The sequence below is a fragment of the Anser cygnoides genome, chromosome 12 (genome assembly GCF_040182565.1).
Source record: "Anser cygnoides isolate HZ-2024a breed goose chromosome 12, Taihu_goose_T2T_genome, whole genome shotgun sequence".
Taxonomy (NCBI): Eukaryota; Metazoa; Chordata; class Aves; order Anseriformes; family Anatidae; genus Anser; species Anser cygnoides.
The window spans coordinates 18,235,302-18,257,204 of NC_089884.1; the positions used below are offsets into that span (position 1 = coordinate 18,235,302).

The 21,903-nt window shown below is 40.5% G+C and overlaps 1 protein-coding gene across 7 annotated transcripts in view; it reads right to left on the minus strand.

Annotated features, from left to right (window-relative positions):
• ADCY7 (adenylate cyclase 7) overlaps positions 1-16,152 on the minus strand; it is a 61,550-nt gene extending 45,398 nt beyond the window's left edge. For 2 of the 7 annotated variants that reach the window (XM_067004584.1, XM_048075358.2), the window contains exon 1: positions 15,667-15,802. The gene's annotated coding sequence lies outside the window, so the exon portion shown is untranslated. Of the gene's footprint in view, positions 1-3,366; positions 3,749-6,108; positions 6,248-10,478; positions 10,705-15,666; positions 15,811-16,014 lie in introns of those variants that run through there. The other 5 variants (XM_013186857.3, XM_048075362.2, XM_048075360.2 and 2 more) reach the window with 5 other exon arrangements.
• Positions 16,153-21,903: the final 5,751 nt, after the last annotated feature.

Genomic DNA, 21,903 nt, shown 5'->3' on the forward strand with positions numbered 1-21,903 from the left:
AGCAATCTGAGAAAAGGATATACCTTTTAATGAAAATGTAATCAAACTATATAACTAAATTCCATAGAATTACAAGGTTAACTTTTATTGTTAGGGGACGAAAAGGTGTTTTGGTGTGTGTTTTTTTTTCTAGCACTATACACCAAGAATATTCTGACTAAAAATGGAATTAAGTAGTAGCCCTAAGCTCTGACCAAACGCTAGTTTCCTAAAAGATAATCCATGATTCAGAGACTTCACATTTGAAGTAGAAACGCAAGAGGAAAGCAAGCAGTTATATACTGGAGAAGTGCTTAACTAAATGCCATGAAGCACCTCAGTAGCAAATCTGGGAATACAACCCAGGCTTGATAGTTCACTGGCAAGATCTTATCCGGTAGATCAGAGAGCTCCAGTGGAAGCATAAATCACCCTATTAATTAGCGTCACAGCCACTTCCCTGCTTTTCAAAATTCTGATTACTTTTAACTTTCACTGAGCTTGTTCAGTACAGTTCAAGAGCAGGAATGAAATCCAAATATTGCCAAAAACCCAAGACATTATTTTAACAACCACATCCTGTGGTTAAAGCATAATAAATTCCAGAGGTATTTTTCCTGCCTGTAATCCCTTCTTTCCATCCCGTGCACATACAAATTCTCAAACCTTCTGAAGCTCTTAGCCTATGTATGAGAAGGATGACCACTGCGGTTAAAGCGAAGAACTCAAAATCCATTTCCTAACTTTCGGCTCTCCCACAGATTTCCTGCTGGCTGGCTTTGACTGTGTGATATCCCTTTTTCTCTCCCAAAGGAGCTGAACTAATACCATCATCAATCCCCAAAAGGTGCAGACAAAATAAATGAACACTCGCAGGACATTTTATAGTCCAAAATGATTTGCGTCTTTAACAATGCATTACAGTAATCACCAGCTTTGACACAAACTTTTTGTTGGACTTTAATATCATGCTTCCAGAAATTGATATCCCTGGAGGAGCCTGTCTCTTTAGCTGTGGCAGGAAGCACAATGCCAGGCTTTAAATATTGCATAAAAAATAATTAAGTTATTGTATATTATTATATTCAAAAATAAAAATAAAATTAAATAAGAACGCGTGCTAAGGAGAGCAAAATGCCAGTCATTCAACTCCCACTGATAGTCATGGTGGTTACAAAAACTACAGAGCGAGTCAGTGCTGCAATTTCAGTTACACAAGCAGGAAAAAAATTAATTTATGTTCTGATAACCTGAGAAAGAAAGGTTTGTTGTTGTTTTTTCTTTTTTTCCCCCCAGCATAAAACCATGTTATTTAAACAATGTCAAGACAGAGCAGTGGCTGAAATCACAGAGGCCTTTGCACCCCTTTCACGCATCTGTAACTGAACCACCATTTTTTTTTTACACATATGGTTCAACCTGACACATGGGCCATTGCCAGCACTTCCTTATTTCTAAAGCCCAACTTACTGCTCGAGCCATGAGCCCTAATGTAACGGGACAACAGCCTCCTAGTGAAATGACAGGCATCACTATCAGGGATTTATTCACATACAAACAGCTACTATGGCAAGGGCACTTATTAATAAATCAGCCCCCTCTCCACAGACACACAGCTTAAATTAGTTTAGTGAATAGAAAGCTAGAGAGGAGCTTTAGCTGCTCATTTTTTAGCAGCTAAACCCATAGTTCTTGGCTACAGCTCTGGGACAGGGGCTTGTTCAAAGAGTTTCCCCTGCTCTTCCCCTCTTCCTCCCATCGTGTCACCATGCCACATCACCGTTTCGTTACGAGCGTGTGAATGTTTCTAGGCCCACGCTCGGTCGGCTCAGCTCAAAAATAACCTATTGCGTCCCTCAGTTTTTGCTTCCTTTTCTCTACAGCACCCACCAGGTCAGCAATCCGGCACGGCCGACAGCGGGGAGCTGCAGAGCACAGGCAGGAGGCAGCTCCTTCACCTGGCAGTGCCACCAAAGCCCCCGCGGGAAGGAGCTGTGCTCCCACACGTGTCCTGAGCCCTGAGATAACGAGAGAAGAGCCAGCAATAGAAAAGATCAGCTTCTCGGGGAAAACACATGTCTCAACGTCTTTGCTAGGCAAGCAGTCAGAGTAGTCAGTAATTCTCGCTTCAGTTTGGTTATACACAGTCCATAACGTCAAGGAAATATTCAAGAATTTAAGAGGCACTGATAAATATCCACTACAAGTGAAGACTCACCCCGGTCAGACTGGCTTATCCCATCCCTGAAAACTTCAGCAGCAAGCGAGGAGATGTGAGATGCCTTCCCAGAGCAGGGAGGAGAATGGCAATTGCATCATTTTTTGAGATCAGTGGCAATGATTTAGGCAGTGGCTCTCTTTCCTGTGAGTCAGTATTGAACCCGTCAATGCCCTGCAGTGATCCCTGGGGCTCTGTGCTGCTAGAAGTGATGACTGACACAGCCTGTAGAGCAGGACCCAAGCTGACTTGTGCTTATTAGAAAAAGATCTGTTACTTCAGTTTTCAGAAGGAGTCAGAACGTACTGCTAATACTTTGGGCAACTTCCAGGAGCCAAATTACTGTTAATGCCCAGAACACTTTCCACTTTTGTCAGGGGGCCTCCTATACTCTTGCTATCAGCACTTTGCAGAAAGAAAAAGCCAGAAAAAAAATCTGACTTGAGAGAACCACCTTACAAATAATATTCACATCTGTTACCTGCTAGGTTTCTGCTTCCACCACTATATCACGCTGAACTTGCTGCCTAAAAAAATAGTAACTTCGTATGGAAAAAAAAAACGTGTTCTTCCAACTTAAAAAAAAAAAAAAAAAAAAACTGTTGCATGGCAAGACAAACGCCAAAAGTATCTGTATTCAAGTGCAAGTGAGGGGGGGGATTTATTGAAGGAATTTCAAGATAAAGAGAACCATTTAAAAGGTTCAACTCACGCTTTTAGTAAAAAAAAAAAAAAGTTCTGCACAGAAACTGAAAAAATATCAGTCCTTTTGCGGCTATTTTGAAGCTCATAATACATGTTTTAAATACTTTATACACCTTCCCTAGTCAAATCTCAAACCCAGGTATTTTTGCATTTAATTTCCAATCTAGAAAGACATATGACTGCTCACTGATAAAGTAAAGAAAAGCCACAAACATTTGTGTATGTGCAGAGTGTTTCTAAAATAACACACTCCCCAAATATTTTCAAATCCAAAAGCCACTTTTACACTAAAACTTCCCTCAGATATTTCTGTTGCTTTTAAATTAAGTCACTTAACTGTTTCTGACAAACTTTCACTAGGAAATACTGTGAAGCTTGCAAAGAGAAAAAGTCTCAAAGGCAACAATTTAACAAATGAAGCAGAAATACAGTGCAACGTGCAACATGACAAAACCTGTACTCACCTCTATCACTTAGCCCGCTTCATTCAGGAGCTAACAGTCAAGTGTTTCTGGGTAAGGAAAAGCATAAACCATATGCAATCCTTCAGTGACCTAAGCCGTGCATAAAACAGGCATGTCTACATTTTTAGCTACCCTACGTGTTACACACAGCCATAAAAATGTTGTAACATTTAGTTAAACCATGAGATAGTGGTTTATACCCAGACTTCTACATTGTCACCATGGTAAACCTAAGTGTACAGATAATACAAGAAGTCAGAAATGAGGAAGCAAAAGGATGAAGCGTAAATAATGTCTGGCATGTATTTTTGTTAAAGCAAATGCAATCAACTTCTTCAAATGACTAAAGTATATACCACTTGATGATATATGTATTCGAGCACATACATACTTGTTTGCACCAATAATTTCATCACTGTTTCTTTCTGAATTATTCACATAAATATATTCTAGCTCAAAAAAAAAAAGATAAGAAAATAGTTTGAAATTAAATGCAAACAAACCATCAAAACTTAACTTTCTAAGCGTAATTGCTTCAGTTTTTGAAAAAAGACAAAACAAAAAACCCACTAACATCACAGCTGCTTGAACATGTTCAGTGACAAGCATAGAAAAAGGCAGTCTTTCAGACTGTCAGCTTAAATGGATTTAAAAAAAAAGGCAGAGGGAACATAGCAGTTCTGACTAAGGTGCTAACAGTACAAGTGATGTCCCATTGGGAAACAAATTGTATTGTGTCAGTAAGAGATATGAAGCACAGACTAAGTTGCAAGAATAAGTTTTTATATTTAGACAATGGCTACAGACAATGAACAGAGAAACTAACATTCACTGAACTCTCCACCCAAAACATTAATTTATGAAATCCCGAATCCTTAGACAGGGTGACGCACGGAAGTAAAAAAAAAAAAAAAAAAAAAACAAAAAAACTAATAATAAAAAAAGCAGCTGCAATTAACTGTGCCAAGTACAAGAGATATTTTACATGTACTATGAGCCCTAGATGTCTGCATAATCGACATCATGGCTGAAAATAAATCTGTACTGCGAACATAAAGCAAGAATTTAAGTAACCCAAAACAAACTAATTTTAAGATTTGCAGAAAATGGTATTCACAAAAGTCTCATCTTGACTGAGATTATGCCTGGAAACTAGCATAAAAATGTGTGAAGAAACCTGTCATTTAAATAAAAGGCAATACAGAAAACTCATAGTTGTGAGCAAAAATGCTGAATGAAGTACCAGTCCGACTGCATGCAATACTAATCCTTCCTCCTGCAGCTTACAGCGGGAAGGCGGACGGCGGCACCGACTGCTGGAGTCCAGTGACCACACAGCGCCTGACCTTCCCAGAGCCAGTGCAGACTGGATTTCCCCTTTCCCTCAGGGATCAGTGCTTGGCTGGGTGATGACTGCTGCTCCAAGCAGTCAAGTGACTCTCCCAGTTTGCCCTTCTTTTATGATCCTACAGAAACTAGTAACAGAAGGTCAGCCTAAGGAACAGGGAATATTTGGTGAATCTTCTGGAACATCAAGGAACTCAAACCGCAGGGCAAAATCCTGGTCAATAAATCCCAAATAAGAAAGGTGTATTCTCATTCTGGCCAAACTCAAACAAAAGAAAAAACAGGAACCATCAACAAAAACACGGGTTTATTTAGTTTCACTACTACTGTTTTTAGGGGGCTTTACCACTAGTCTTTGTTAAGAAATTAGTCACTTGCACAAAAGCATAAAAACGAGACAATAGCATCAACACAAAAACATCTTGCGTATTACACATATCCAGCACATAACCTTACTGATATGTTCCATCATTTAGTGTGCTTGTAATCTAGAATTAAAATTGCTTTGTAGGGAAACGTTTATAAAAATGTAAGTCACAGGCCCTAGGAAAGCGCAGAAAGGTTTGCTGACTTCTCCATTAAGACAGGAAGGAAGTTATAAGAATGATTTAGCATTCTGGCTGACAAGGTTAGTGCTATATCAGGATATTTATGCTTGCTGACATTTTTAGTATGTCACTAAATCACAAAATTGTGTGTTTTAATCAAGCTTTTAGCACTTGACTGCATAGAAAAACTAAATTTAGGCCAAAAATAGATCAAAATTGAGAAGGGAAGAGCAAGATGAGTCTTACAGTATTAAAATGCTTTAAAAAAAACAACTCAGAAGTGACATTTGGCAATATTGCAAGGAGGGTGTTTCCCTCATCCCCTAGGTTATTACCTTGTAAAATACTGTTTGTATATTTATTTTAACAGAGAAAGGACAGGTGGGCAAATATCACTGTTGCCTACTTTTGCATCTTATACCTCAACATAGAAAAAATTAATAATCAATAGCCCATAACAGTCCATGGGTGGTACAGGCAAATATCCAAAGCAGCTTAGGACTAAATCAAATTTCATTTTACAGTCATTCTGACAGGGGTCTTACTTCAAATCACAAGGCATATAATGTAGTTTCTATGTTCTACAGTCTGTCCAAATTATCAAATTGTCCAGATTTTAAATATGTATATTTTAAGACTATCATGGTAAAGGAAACTAACTGCATAATTACATGAATAAGTTATTAGTAGATCAATTAAAATTTGGGGATTAATAGCATGTAAAATCTCTCAGACCAAATGCTAATTTACAAACTACATCCCCTTGTATATAAAAGTAGAAAAAACTGTCTCACATTTACCTTATACAGGATAATAATACACACGAGTAATAACTGAGGCATTATACCTTGTTCCTTGGCAACTTTCTGTGTAGTCATCCTCTTAGGTTTGAATGCAGACCAGTTACCAGCCCAATTATTGGCTAAAAACTACCAGAGCCGTAATTACCTAGCTGCTCCCTGACGTCAGCATTAGAAGCCATACAGGTAGCCTGGCTGCACGCACTTCTGGAGAGGGAGAAAGAACAAGGATGTAAAATACAGCTCTGCTCTACAACCACGAATTCCTTTTGATTACCCAGGGAACCAATACCAATATTCTGAAGGTCAGCTGGACATTTCTAACTGTTCATAGGTAACTTTTTGTTCAAGAATTGGAGCCCAGTTAGAAGGATGGATTGTGTTGCACTACACAGAGGGAGGAGCGGCACTCAGCCTCCGCTGCTGAACAAGACATCATTAAAGACCGTCCACAATTACATGGGCTGTTCCCTAACAGAACAGGTGGTTAGCGCTTATAAAAACCAGTTTTTCAGGTCTAAACTCAAACCGCGAGGTAACCATGCAACAGCCCACCCAAGGGTTTGTGCCTGACCAGAGGCACAAACCAGCAGCTGAGGGACCGGTAAGAGAATCGAAGCCTGCCAGGATCCTTCTCACAGGGGAGAGAAGAGAAAAGCCTGCACTGAGGGGTGTGGAGCACGGAGACACAGGAGCCCTACCGAGCATCGACCAGATCCCCAGAGAATACCCCAGAGAAGGCAGACCCAGGGAACGGCACACAGGATAGTTGGTTTTGCACTAAGTAGCGATCTCCAGCATCACCTGAAAACCTTTAAAAACTTCCCCCACAACTTGCTCCGTGTCCCTGGGACTACCAGGTACCCCGGCCTCCAGGAGTGAAGCGGTCCTGCTGGACGGGCCTCCTGAACAGCTCCCTTTACACAGGCGCAGCAAGTCGCGCTGACCTTCAGGCCCAGAGCCGTCGCTCCAAGGTTTGGGCTCTGTGAGGGAGCCTGGGGAGGCACGGCCCAGACCCTCCCTCACCCCCTGAAGGCCTTGGAACACCTACAGGGTGGGCACAAACACTGCTAACCGCTGTCCTGCACACAGGGCTCGAATCAGGTCATTTAACCACCAACTAGCACACAAGAGAATTTACTAAATTCAGCCATGACACTGAAAAGAAAGATAGGGCTGTTCCACACTGAGACCACACAGCTCCTCTGCCTACTGCTAGAGCTTTGCTCTAAGCGTGGGCTCACGTCTCTGCAACTCAAGGCAACATTTCTGACCGTTTTGGTTTCCAATGCAATGGGTAAGTGCAGGCAAGAGCTTTTGAATCATGCCAGGTTTCCAGAAGAGATATGTGGCCTTCCCCTTCTGGTACCTCCAGAGTCTCTGTCTCAGTGTTAGCGCTAATCCAGCCTGACTCTGGATCTTGGAAAACCTTACCGAGATCCAAAAGAGTATTATTATACAACATAATTTGGTCTCCTCTGCCTGCAGCCAACAGCGAGCCCATTTCTGTGAGTACAGTGCCACAGTTAGTCATTTCTCATCTCCCCCCTCAGCCACTTTTTCCTGCTCTTGAAATCCCCTCTATTTCTAGAGGTGTTTTCCAGCATGTAAGAACAGCAACACTTCATCCTCTTTCCAACTACTTGCTACGTAATTCAGCACAGCCTTCAGCATGCTGAAAACACTGTATGCTGGAGAAGTGCTGCCTCACTCCTTGGCTTGATTTTAATGACAAAATAAATTAACTGATTCCCATCCATACTTTCCGCAGCGAACACTCCTCATGGATTTACCACTAAGTAACATGATTTATTTTATTTTTTTTTTTTTGTAAATGCTTCTTAAAATGCTGGTTCTCCATCTGTAAATCCACAAACCAAAAGAATGATGCCTGGGATATCTGTACACAGAAGGACATGAGAAGCCTTCCAGAAAGACAAACAAGCACAGCATCTTTTAGATTCTGTAGCCTCCAGAAATTACATTTAATTTTTTCCTTGTATTTACATGTATTTTTCTTTTTTTTTTTTTTTTTTTTGGCAGCAGAGATAACTGTAAGAAAAGCCTTACCATCACTGCCTATGGAAACTTCCAGGACAAGTACAGCAGAACACATTTCTAAAACATGACAGCCTGTATGAACACAGCATAGAAATTCATTCAACATTTAAAACAAGTGTTTAAAGTTACTCTGGAAAACCAGTTTAGCTACAACTACATCCAAATTCCCTGCCTAAACATGTTTTATCAACAGTTACAGAACACACACATTCAATATATGAACACGAACAGCCTGATTCTTGCCTCAATCTGTCCAGAATCTTAGGGGGGTAGGGAAGAGATAATTCCCCCTTTATTCTTCCAATATATTATTCATGAATTCCTATTTAATCGCCATCACCCAGCAATGTTATTAGTTCACTGGTTTGCATCTCACCAGAAGCAATGTAACACCCGTGCACAGTTCTGCTCACGCTGACAACTGATGTCCCTAAATCACGCTCTGAAACTCTGCAAGTGAGCTCTGAACATGCATGCAATCATCGCGCCAGCTCGTGGGGGAATAAAATTGCCTGTGTGCAATCTTGCATATTTGTGGCGCTGTAAGAACCACATCAAGTCACATTTACAAAGTAACTGTGCTGTTTTTTTCCCCATTTCTTTGAAAGATGTATGTGGTGTTTATACTGCTATCAAATTCGCACTTTCTCAGAGCAACTCCTAGTTTTGACTACCCTCCGACATCTGTGAATTCCATACTGTTGTGTTACATTAAACACCGCACTTCCTTAACCAAATCACAGTATGTGCCAACACAATTGTCAATATAGCACCATGTTGCATCTCCTGCCTTATTTTAAAAGTGCAGTATCCTGAGAAAAAAGGGAGTGGGGGGCTTATAGCTGATGTTTTATCACAATTAGCAGACTAAAAATGAAGAGTATAAAATACAAAATCCAAAACAGGATGCTCCTCAGGAACTTAAAAAAAAATATAGATTTTTTTAAGAAGTACTAAAGTGAAATATTTTCACATTCATTTCCTGCTGTAAAAGTAAAGCAGAGGAGTGAAGATCTTTCTTATGCAGTACTGTAATTAGGCTAACAATTCAGCTAGCAATACCTCAAACCAAAATACAGCCCAGGTCACTTTTCCAGCATGTCTGCGGAAGTACAGCTTACTACTTCGGTAACAGGAGCACAGTTTTACAACACAGCTACTGCCTAAGAGAAGGGAACGGTCTCTGCCTGTCTCTCCAGAAGTTCAGCAATAGTCTTGCCACTTCCTCTCTCCTGGTTGTTCTGTTCCTTCAGAAGAAAAAAAATGCTTATCCAATTAAAAAAAATAGCTTTTTTGCCCATGTAGTTCCCCAAAACAGCTCAGCAGCAGGTCAGATGAGCAGCAGGACCAATTCGAGGAGGGGTGGGAGCAGCTCCGGGGAAGCAAGCAGAACTGCCCTCTCCTAAGGGCAGCGGCTCTCTGAGCCATGCCATAGGAATCCCACCAGAATCACAGATGAGTATTTTCAGAAAATATACTTTACAAAGACATTTACGTAACTGGCAAGCAGAAAGCAATTTAAGGTTCCAGGACATTTCCAAAAGAAGCTGTGTTCTCCTGTACATATGCAAAACCCTTACTAGAAGAAAAAAAAAAAAAAAAAAAAAAAAAACCTTAAATTCATGAACTGTATATGACTAGTTCATAAAAGATCAAAACCAGCCACAAAAAGCTGAACTTCTATTAGCTTACAAGATTCTGAAGCAACTGCCAGTTTATCTCAGTTCTAGAGGATGAAACAAGACTTTTCCAGATAAAAAATCCCCTGCCAGATTGCTTATGGGGGAGAAGAGAGCTGGGCTCTCCCCAGGCCCAGCCAGGCCTCCAGCTCTGGTGGCACTGATGCTCCACCTCAGACTTCGGCTACCTATGCAGCCAGAGCAAGCAGGCTCGCTCCTCTTGGCAAGAGAGTAGTAAAGACCACTCATATTTCTCTTCTGTTATTTTGTTTATTCCAGTAAAAGTGTATCACACAAAGATATAAATGTTTGCTCCTCAGACACCACTTCCCCCACCCAACTCGATACTGAGATAGCAGTCACCTCCATGGCAGCTGCCTAAAATTGCTAGCAAAGGAGTAGCAGAAGATCAGGCAGAAAGCATCAGGAAGTGAGAAAGTGGCGATAGCCATACCCCGGCTTCCTTTCAAATGAGGAAATGGAAACTGAAAATTTATTCTGCTACTGGAACTCATTTTTTTGATTCAGTCCCACGGAAGCTCAGTGGTAACAACAGAGGACGAGCCGTAAACACGCAGAAAAGCCCAAGTAGGAAGTTCATTCTCTCTCAACTTGCCCCAATCTGTTTTTCCCCCCCTCTGCCTGATTAAGCTTAAGCTTGTTTCAGCAAGTCCTACCTGAAGTAATGTAACAGATGGATTCAGGCTGATGTGAGCCAGGTGCTAAGAATATCTGCCATTTAAAACGATCAGACTTTATTGTCCATTTCCATTAATTTCAGCTGACTTTGTGCCTCAGTGTGCTTCAAATCCAACTTGATGGCTGCTTCTCAGTTGTACTCATTATCCAGCCCTTTCCTGTGCTTTGTCATGTTATTGGCATCCTCGTCGCCTCATCATTTTGGTTACACGGATGGAAGACTATATCTGAATAAAAATTAGTCACTGCTAGGTGGCTTGATCATCAGCTAGTTCTAAAAAAAGGAGTGTTTTAAAGAGAAGTCCCTGGAACAAATAAATTATGTTTTATATAAATAAAGCAGAAAATGCACAGATTGGACATTAAGTAAATAATGACTAAAACCTAGGGATATGTTACATTTTACTAAAATATTTTATTCAACTCACCGAAATGCTAACATTATTAGTCATAACAAAACTTTTCCCAGAGACAAAAGTAACGTGTTACGTGAAAAGTCACATGTAGGCTATTTCTACATTTACCTATCTATAAAACACTTACAGAGGGTGCCTCCTTCCCTTATATAAAGCATGCATACTTAAGACCTTAGAGCTTAATCAAAGTCCTTTAAAAACATTTTTATATTCGCTACAGTACAAGAGTACACTCATGGTTTTATAACCAGTCATTTACAAGGCAGTTTTATAAAAAGAGAATTTATTACTATGCTCACTGAGCATCTCAGAAAAAATATATGTTCCTTTGATTGTGGGATCAAAGACAACTTTCATGTCAAATAGTACTCGTTTATGGATCATGCAGAATGGAGGACGATACAAAGCCCTGCAGCTACTCTGAAGCAAACTGCAAGGCAGGAGGCATCGGAGCGAAGCTGGAAATGCCCTCAGTCAGTTCCCCTGCAAGCTTCTGGAGCACAGCCAGACATACACATATGTACAGCATGTGGGCACTTCAGAGGGAAGTTGCCAGAAACAGCCAGCCATATTTGAAGACACTCGTCACCTTTCTTTTACTTAGGACATTAGTTACAGCCTTGGTAGTCTTTGTGATTTCTGTGTTTAACTGCAATGTGTTACTTATTCACTTAGTTTTATGTCAAGAAACAGAAGTTAAACACACCCTGTTTGTTCCTTCTGTCTAACTACAGACCAGAAGCTACTTTTAATGCTGAAATGAGGATTGCAGAACAGCTGTTCAGACACAGTTCTACAGGGAGGAACACTCGAGCTGCAAGGAAGCTCTTCGGAAAAGCAGTACGTACAACCCTGGGTCTCATTCGGGCCAACTTGGGCTTCGTCTTTAAACCAAGGGCAGACCTGAATCTGCTGAACTTTTCACAAAACAAAACAGCAGCCTGGCTCACACAGAAGAGAACACCTGCTTGATTTATATGAAATAAAAAATACTGAAATCAGGCTACATAAAACAAATGTTTCTATTTGAAGGATACATTTCAATATAAACTCATGTCATAACTACAAGCTACTGAGTTAAAACAATGCCTCCATTAGAAAAGGAACAGCAGTCCCATGTTCTGCTTAAATTTTGCCATTTTAACTTTGCATAACCTAGAGGAAATGACTTCACCTTTTCTGCCTTCATTTTAGTAACTCCAAAGAGAGAATACTCAGCTACAGTAGCAACCTACAGATGATATGCAGGAAATATTACTACAGCACAAAATATTTACGCTGTCATATGTTATGCTTATTAAGCAAAGAAAAACATGCAAAAGGAAAGACCAAATCTATTGCTTGCTCCTCTACCTTTATTGACCACCCTACGGCTTGGCAGCTCCAGCCACAGCTGACACATTGCAGGACAGCCTGGTTCCTACTCGGCGTGACTCAGGAAAACAGGATGGTATACAAAGCAAAAGGTAAGCAACAGCAAAAGATACCTCTGGAGATAACGATGGAAATTAATAAAAATGGTATAAAACTCTTTTATTTCCTCATGATAAAAATAGACATCATTTTTCTTTCCAGGTGAAAATGGTTCTTCAAAATAGTATGAGTCAATTCCAAATGAACAGATCTTTCCTGCTTTCAAAAGGTAAAATATAAAATATGTTTTTCAGCAGACGGCAGACACTGACTACTTGTGAAGTACACCATAGTGACCTAAGGAAGAAGCTACACTTCCTTATTTTAATGCATGATGATCTAACTGCAGAGTGGTTACAAACTACTTCACACTGTAATATCCTGTCAGCTTAGCAAATAATCAGCTTGAAACTTTACAGATACCAGCTTAACAGATGATCTATTTAGCAGCATTCAGCCTTTGAAGGAACAGGTTAGCGCTTCAAAAGGTGTTTTACAGGGCATTTCACCGAGAGGCGTTTGTGAATGGCAGTACTGACAGGGCTCCAGTTAGAGAAGGTCCCGGTTCTCATCCGAAGAACTTCCTCATTTTAACCAAGGTCTCTAACTCCCTTTTAACAGTATGCCTAAATCTCTGGAACTGTTTATAAGCACAGATGCTTCTCACACAAGAGCTTTAAATCTAGCCCAAAATAACAGCAGGAACAAGCAACTAGCACACTTGGAAAAAGGACTCACTGCGTTTCATAACCAGAAGTTTCAACTTCCAGACACAACATCTATATTTATACTCTCTTCCTCAGCCTGCCAGAGTGGGAAGATGAACACACAGCTGGCAACACCTGCTCGACACAAAATGTAGCAGAAGCGCCAGGGGAACCAGGCAGGAGCCATGCAGGCCCAGGGCAGGCCGCGCCATGGGGCACCAGGCCAGGCTGCAGCAGGCAGCTCCTGATGAACACCTATTCCATCTGCCGGCAGCTCACAGGTGTAGGGTTACCTTCTTGTTAGCAATAAAACAATCTTTGATTTATCAATGCATGTACAGATTTCTGCATAGGAGCCCCAAAAGATGGTTTGAATGTAGAAGACCTGCTCAGTGCACTTTCACTACTGTATTTGATTAATCTAAACACCAAACTCTTCCAACTATCAGGCTTTTCCAGAAAGATAAAATGTATAAAATGTAGCTTGAACACAAATGATGGGACTGAGGGAGGAATCTCTGTGTGAAGTACTTCACTCTGTGTTTTAAAGCCTTCACAATAGATTAAAATCACAGTCATTTGTTACATTACATTAAATCCGAGTCAAAGATATATCCCAAGAAATAGACATGTAAGAATTCAATTTAGAGTGTTTTGTTTTGTTTTTTAATTCTACAAGGAATATTATCTCCCCCCCGCCTTCTTTTTTGATCCAAGAGCAACTGGCAATTACATAAACACCCACAATAACAGAAGACAACGATCATCTGTCTCTAGGCTAACACCTAAACTAATTAGCTCTCTACCAGCACCTGCTCTTTCACTTAGCACAAACCATGAGAACATAAATATCCACATACACTAGGGAATGAAGTGTCTTCCCTGTTTACTCCTAATGGTGTTGACGGTAGCTTCATTATGAAAAAAATTAAGAACTTTAATGGCTTCTTTACAAGAACCCCCAATGACCCTAATTGCTGCTAGTAATGGCTTCTGGAAGCATAAATAACATGCTATAACAGCCATTAGAAATCAGTATTGTTCTCTTGTTTTGAGGCTGCTGCTCCTCATACTCCTCATTTTCTGTTCTACATCGCTGTCAGTGAGTGATGATTTTATCAACCACTCACTACAACACAGACTTATTTTACAAGTACTTACTTCACTATACGCACAAGCATACCATGAGAACACCATATCACTGGTCTTAACATAGACCTGCAACAAATTGTTCTCCCTCCTACAGGGGACCATTTAAAAACTTCCAGATCAGGACATCAACACCCAAAAGATCAGGATCTCTTTAAAATAAACAGACAACAAACCACACATACAACACGCTATTTGTTTATTTCTGACCTACTCAGAACCATTAAACCCTCACAGAAACTCTTTCTTCCCTGCAATCCTGCTTGCTTAATGATAAACAATTTCACAGATTTTGTTTGTTTAAATAAATAAACAAGACCCCAGCATCTTGAATTATAGCACAAAGCAGCAAAACCACTATCACAGGTAATAGGTGCATCTGTTTCTTACTCTGTAGAAATTTTCACGCTCCCACGTCCAGCAGAGGACACTTTATTTCCTATAATAAATCACAACTGCCTCAGAATCAAACCCACAAGTTTTAGATGCATTTGCATGGACTTCCTCACCTTGTATTTGCACAGCACTTAGCACAGCGTGGTCTTGGTCCATGACCAAACGCTTTAAGCAGAGAGCAATACAAATAAAATGTTAACACACTGACAGGAGAAAAGCAGGCTTCTGTGCTGAACTGAATTCAAACGCTACACTGAATATTTACTTTTAGTGTCCAAAAATGCTTTCAAGTGTCTTTGTCAGACTTCAACACTTCTGCAGACCAAATCCCTAATGATTACAGAGGCAGCCTCGGGTTCAGCAGCCTTAAAATGGTCCCGGATCCTCAGTGACATCTGCAGGATGACATGCCCCTGCTAAGCGATGTGCTTTATCTCCCTCAGGCAAACATAATGTGATCAAACAATGATGATCAAGCATCACATTATATGTATTGCAATGTTTTAATCCCTTTATTGAGTGCTCACTTATTACAGAAATGCCGTAACGCTTCCCACCAAGAGCAGAGCTGAACGACTGACTTGTTCATCAGCACTAAAAAATAAGACAAGCCAACCTTCTTCACACATTTCAAGTCTTCTTTGGATGTTTAAGTACCTCCTTCAGTATTTTAAAGCCCTATTTTTTTTAATTTTTTTTTTTTTTAAGAATAAAAGTACAAAAAAAGCGCCCAAAGCACTCCACAAAGCCGGGTTTGGGTTATACACCCCCGCCTTACCCAGCGGGTACTTTCCCCACTCATCTGGCTGCAGACACAGCACAAACTCCGGCCCCGGACTCCCCGAGCCTTCCTCCGGTCCGCACACAAACTCGGGCACAGGTTTGCGGGCCTGGGAGGTGTTCTCTGCTCCCGAGCAATCAGAGGGCGCAACGCGGGGCGCTGTTACCTACAAGTTTCGCTCTTTCAGCCTTTGTTCCCCCCTCTCCCTCTGTGCCTTTATTCCCATTCTGTCGCCGTTACCAGGAGCCGGACCTTTCCGCGCCCAGGCGGGCAGCGGCTCCCCCCTGCCCGGCCCTGCTCTCACCTGAGGCCGCCGGAAGAGAAGCGGGCGGCGGGGCAGGACCGGGCGCTCCTTCTGCTCTTCCTCCTCCTCCTCCTCCTCCTCCTCCCCGGCCGGTGCCGCCGCCCGAGGTTTCGGCGGGGCCCGGCGAGGCTCCGCGGAGGGCGGAACGCGGCAGCGCCCCGCCCGCCTCCGGGCGGCGGCCGCTGAAGGGCGGCTGGGCGGGGGGCTCGGCCCGGGGCCTCGGAAGGCGGCCACGGGAGGGCGGCCTCGGGGACCGGCCTCAGGGGCTTGGTGGCTGTCGTGCTGGGAGAGCCATAGGGCTCTCAGTAAGGAGGGCGATGATGGCTTCGTGTTCCTCAGTTTACTCACCGCTTGCTTTAGTCCTCTCACTGGCTTGCGGGTGGATTTCGCAGGGCTGGCTGGGATTCCTCAGCGTGTTCCCCGTAGCTCAACAAGCTGTCCGTGGTCCCAAGCTCATGGCAGGCGCTGGGGAGAAGACACCGATCTTCGATCTTCGTGGAGGCGGGGAGAAGACACCGATCTCTACAGAGGCTGCTGTTAGGCTCTGTGGGCCACACCAGGAACAGGTGCCTGTGCCCCCTGCCTGTAGCTGCTGCACTGAAGGGAAAGGCAAGAGGCAGGGGAGCATGCTAACAGCACGCTGTGAACCCTAGTCTGACCTTACTGCCGTAATATAGGAACTAAATACGATGGTTTTGGTGTGGGCACTGCTAGCCAGCTGGCAATTTCTCTGTAGGCCCGAGTCTATGTGCCTGAATTCACCCCCTCCAAGGGAGCAGCAGTTGAGCACATTCACCACAGGCAGGACAGCTGCATTCACCTCGCTCCTGTCTGAATGGTGATGGGCAAATAGGAAACGTGTTTTCTGACACTACCAGGCAATCAGGATGCTACTAGGACTGGGAATCTTGGAGAGGAATAAAAATCTAGTTTTAGCTGCATGGGACAAGCACATAAGTAACAGAGCTGGAGAATTAGTAGTTATCATACCTGAGGCACAAGACTGGGCAGCAAACAGGCTGGACTCTGCTCCTCTGTTCTGTGTCCTGTGACACTTTTATGGGCAGTCTTGTACAACTTGCTTCATCTTACCTGGGTCTTTCTGTTCCTGTTTTGGACACTGTGTATCTGAAAGGCACTGGGAAATTATTAGAGCGTTCACATGGAAGCAGTGCATAGGCTATTCGAACCATTTCTTAGGGGAGAGAAAAAAAAAAGATCTTCCAGTAAAACACTTGTTAAAAAGAATTCTTTGTCTTCACTGAATGTTGGAGTAGATAACAGGGATTAAAAAAAAAATGCAGGAAATGGAAAATACATTGTTCTTCTGAGATCATAAATGGACTGATTTCAGAACAGATGGATTCCATTTACTTCATCAGAATTTTGTGGACCTTCCGAGTACACAGATTGCTTAACATCATTTCTGTATATCCACAAATATTTGCTATTCCAGACAAAGTTCTAAAATTCCTGCATGATTCAGTGCTACTAACATTGTAATTTTTTAATGGTAGCAGTTCCAAAACACTAAGTGCTGTATGTACACTGTTGTGCAGATTACTCTTAAACTATCAGTAACTAACATAATACATTTCTAGCAAAATGGATATAAAAGGAAAAAAAGCAAAATGTAGAAATTAAGATATATTTCGTTGGCTCCTACAGATGCTGTGGATCGATTTCCCCATTTCTTTTTCTGCAGCTAGTTTTTCTCTCAAGTGCCGCACAGCTGAAGTACAGCCGGCTGAATTTCACAGAGGAGATGCTACCACCCCTTACTGGAGAGCGCCTGACATTGCGACTGCCAGAAGTGTAAGGTTCTGTCCCGGGTGAGAGTGATAGCACCTAGCCTGTAATTTTATTAGTTTATCTTTTTGAACCTATATATTGATCTAAAATTTCCTGCGTGTACATGATAACTGTAGATGTTTGAAACTATGAAAATAAGAGCCCTTTATGGAAGGTCCATCTGAAAATGTTGTTCAAATTAGAAAACAGCAGTCCCTAAGATTTTATTTGCTTCCCTGAAAATGTTACTCTCAGATGAACAGACATTATTATTCACAAGCACTTTTTCAGGAAAAGTCCAGCAGCTCTACAATACGTACATATTGAACACATAAAATGTACATGTTTGTATTAAACACACAAATCAAATCTTTCCAGACTGAATTGGATAAGCTATCATAAATAGAGATCTGTTATTAAAATAAAATGCCACACATTAGCTGATAAAATCTAATATAACAAAAGTAAAATTCTTTTTCAATTTTGTGTTTGAATTACTTGTTGATATGTTATTTATACTGAGTCTACGTGCAGCAGCATTTACAAATTGAGTTACAGAGCATTACAGAAGTCTGTTTTGTACAATGAGGATGTATGCTTCAAGGTAAATCGCCATAATGCCCAGTGCCATGAACCATTACAAAAGAGGGAAAAAAAATCACTATTTTTTAAAAGCAACAGAAATGAAAGAAAATATAGCACTCTTTTAGTACAATTCCGATTTGGGGTGTTAAATTGGCTTCTTAAGTCATTGTGTGAGCCTGCCTTCAGGATACACTTGCTTGGACTATTCACAATAGTAAAAGGGCTGATTCTGGACCCAGTAAGTTACTTTTTTATAATTTTAATCGCAAAGTGTTTCAACATTTTGATTTCTATCCCATAAATTAGTCAGCTAATACTCAAAAGATAGCTGCTGAGTAAATAAGTATATGAAGAAGGCAAATCAGAAACGTAGTCATAGTTTCAGAAAATACTTCTAAATCCTTAAGACTAATTTGAAAATTATTATGCAGTAGAATATTTTGTGGGTATTTTTTTTAGGCATAATATAATCTTTAGGAGTTGGACTCGATGATCCTTATGGGTCCCTTCCAACTCAGGATATTCTATGATTCTATGATTTTAACAAGCACAATTACTTTTAAAATTAGCACAAAGAATTTTAGATATAGCTACTGATTTTTAATAGTCTTTTGAAATCCTGCAACATCACAGAAAATAGCCTGTTTTAGCAAACTATGTTTTATCATGCTGCCTTTTAGCAGTTAATCAAATATCCAGAAAAAGTGACCAAGACAGTCTTAACTTAATTTAGAGAATGATGAGACAAATAGTTTGAGTAAATTGTGTTATTTCCTGCAAATTTATGAGTTCAAAGATGTCTAATAATAAAACAATCCCAACGTGCTAGACACTACATGCTTAGGAAGGAATGAAAGGGAAATTATTCTGAGCTGTTACATTGATATCATCCGCATTTACAGGATATCACGTATCAGCCATGATAAAAAGAAAGTAGAGTTTCACTGCTATTATGTAATTTGCATTTCTGGTCTCTCAGATCAATTGAAGGAACTGTTGGGAATAATTTGCTGCTTTTCTTTAAATAAAGCAATCAATTCCATATGAATTACCCATGTCTTTAGGGAAATGAAAAGCTACTCAGGTCTCTTGTCATAATTGTTACTTGTTTTAAAAGTCTCCCAGATTCTAACTGACTTGGAACCAAGATCTTATTTTCTAGCATTCCATATTTCATGTAAGTCAGTGGGACTTAATTCTACAAAAGTAGTTTCTCCAAATAAAACTTTAAAAACAATACAAACTCACAGCACTGTGAAACAATAGAAAAAATTATGAAAAGCATCAACAGTCCAAAAAAGTACTTATATGACTGAAGAGTTAATATGCCATTTTCTAAAGGAACTGAAGGACTTAGGAGTTCGTCTCACCACGAGATGTTCTTCAGCTTTGAAGCCTTAGCTGTGAGGTTTTGTTGACTTCTTGAATTAAGAATCAGAAAAGTACTTCCATCTCCTCTCTCACTCATATTTAACGTTCTTTCTGCAGAGCAAGAACATGCGTTGTGCCTTAAAATCAGTGCCTGGCCGATCGCTTAAGCCTTCTACCTGTGCTTGTGGGTGTGATTTGGACTGCACTAAGAGGTCAGACCTATTTTATAATGCTTCTGTATACTCAAGTTGATCTGTATTAAAATGTTAACTTTTTCTTCTGGAAATCAAATTATCCACAGCAGTGCAGAGTGACAGAAGATCCAGTCTGTTGCTGACTAAAAAACAATTATGATGATCTTATTGAGCGGTCACTCTTTCTTTTCCTTAATTGATAAGTTATACAAGAGAAGAACATAAATGAAAGGAGGCCATCTCTCTGTTAGAAACTACAGCACTGCAGGTGGGGTTTATAATAAAACGGAAGATGTTACTGACTTAAGGAACACAAAAAAGAACACATTGTTTTATTTTCACAGTGAATGATGAAACTATTTAGCTGTTTTCAATTTGCAATTTCCATATCTTTACATTAGTAGCTAGAAGGGAATATTTGAAACCAAAAATACTTTGGAAAAATCAGGAAGGAACAAAGAGACCATGTGTATTTTTAGGGAAAAATGCTTCTACATAAATTAAAATACAATTCTACAACAAAGTTCCTAGAGAATCCACTAGAAAACATGGATTTACTGAAACAAACAAACAAAAAGTCTGTAACAAAGCAAATTAAAAAAAGTGGACAAAATCATCTGGTTAAATCAACATAGCTCCATTATATTGAAGCAAATGGAGCAAAAATGATTTATATCACCTCAGGATCTAGCCTTATATTAGCACAGAGAGTTTTAAGTATTCTAATACTTTTGTTTTCCTTTATACTGAGAAAAAGGCTGTTTTCTCCTCCATGTAGTTGGCATGTTCAAACATACCGATATAGTTATTATCCTAAAGCTGAGAAGAACTAGGATGAGAAATGCTTTAGTTTGTTACTGTAGTGAAATCAGAGTTCCACTGTATCAAAAATTTTGATTATATCAGAAATGGATACTTAACTGTTCTTTAATAGTGATCTACCTGCTCATTAAATCAAGTCTTAACTGATGCCAGCAGGCAGGTAGGATAAAGGTGTGGTGGTTTTACCATGCTAGGCAGCTGAACTCCACCACAACCGCTCTCTCACTCCTCCTCCTTAGAAGAGGAGGGGAAGAAGTAAAGGAAAGAACAATTCACGGGTTGAGATAAGGATAATTTAATTAAAGGGAAAAAATAATTATTAAGGAAAGATTATTATTAATTAAACTATTTAACTAAAGGAAAAAAGGGAAAGGGGAAAAGGGAGGGAAAAAAAAAAAAACAAGTGAAGGCCGTATGGAAGTGCAGAGGAAAGAAACTACTCTCTACTTCCCACAAATGAGAGATGCTTGACCACATCCTTGAAGCAGGGCTGGTGTTCAGGGCCTTCAAGTAGCCAGTGTTCAGGAGGACAGATGTTTTCACAACGAGAGCCCACCCCTCCCCTCTTCTTCCTTTTTTACACCTTTTATTGCTGAGTATGACATCGTATGGTATGGAATATCCCTTTGGTTGGTTTAGGTCAGCTGCCCTGGTGATGTCCCTTTCTCACTTTTTTGCCCACCCCCTAGGAGGGTTAGAGGGAGTCCTGATGCTGTGCCAGCACTGCTCAGCAGCAGACACAACACTGGTGTGATACCACTGCTGTTCTAGCTACAAGTGCAGAGCACAGCACTGTATGGGCTGCTGCAGGGAAAGTTAACATCCCAGCCAGACCCAGTAGAAAAGGATACCTGTGATTTCTCATACATGCCAGATGTGTCAAAGGCAGAAAACATGTATAAAATCAAAATATCAAGGAGGCCATGAAACAAGAAATGAAAATAACTTGCCAATAATGACATCATGAAAGTAAATATCAATTCTAATATACGTCCTTTTAGTGTTACACCAGCTCATCAAAATTGCTAACTGTAGTTTTCCCACACTAAACCACATTAGAATATTCAGACTCTCCCAAAGGTACATGTACAGAAACTCATACACACAACTCAAGTACAGTATTTTTCATGGACAGATTTGATAGTGTTGATAACTAGAAAAAGTACATAATGTAGAAAGGCTACAGAACTAGCATTATTTTGTGAATTGTTAATGTTTTTACTTCAAAAATATCCCTCTAAAATCACTATTGTAACGTAAAATATTATTTTACTCAGTAGAAATAAAGTGCAGTAATACCATTTGAAGATTTAGGGTTCTGTTTGTTTGTTTTAAATCAGACTATCCATGCATAGTAAAGTTTTCAGACCAGTGCTCTCTGAAACTGCAAAAGTTTGAATTCCTTCCCTTTTACATTAATGCTTCAGCTTTTAGGTTTCCCAACATCTGTATTTGCCCATGTACTCCAAATTTG